This window comes from Corvus brachyrhynchos, unplaced genomic scaffold (assembly GCF_000691975.1).
Source record: "Corvus brachyrhynchos isolate BGI_N302 unplaced genomic scaffold, ASM69197v1 scaffold126, whole genome shotgun sequence".
Lineage (NCBI taxonomy): Eukaryota > Metazoa > Chordata > Aves > Passeriformes > Corvidae > Corvus > Corvus brachyrhynchos.
Genome location: NW_008239283.1, coordinates 2,028,985 through 2,029,552, shown reverse-complemented (window position 1 = coordinate 2,029,552; position 568 = coordinate 2,028,985).

Here is a 568-nt window from a genome sequence, read left to right as displayed (position 1 = left end):
GGCGGCACAGTAAATTTTTCATTTGCTATTTAACATCTCTGTGACCTGGATTTAAATTCAGAGTCAGACAAAATGAGACTTCAGTTCCCTCAGAGGACTATTAAGGCACACACAGAGAGACTTGTGAGGCATCCAAAGCCAGCGGGAACGCGCTCCCAGCGCTCGCCCCTGCGGACACACACCCTCAGAGCCCATGGGGGAAGAAGGAACTAGATAATTTTTATTAAAAGGATGCCTTCAGTTTGGAAGAAAAGCACCCAACTACCGTGAATAAATCTTCTGTTTATTTAAAAGTTTACCCACAAGGCTTCAACCTCCTCATGAGAAAAGGCATTCAATATGTCACTTTATCCTAGAGCCTCACCACTGAGCTTTGCAGGTGCAATTGTTTTCCTGTCCACAAAGAACAAAAAGGAGAGCTGTGAAAAATTCAAAAATGTTATATTCACTCCCTTGAAGCATCATTACCCACCATCTACTGCATAATACTCCCAGCCTTCCTCCTGCATCTGTGTGTAGAATGAGCTGCCTGCCTTACCTTTACAGGGCAGCACAAGTGCTTAAGATG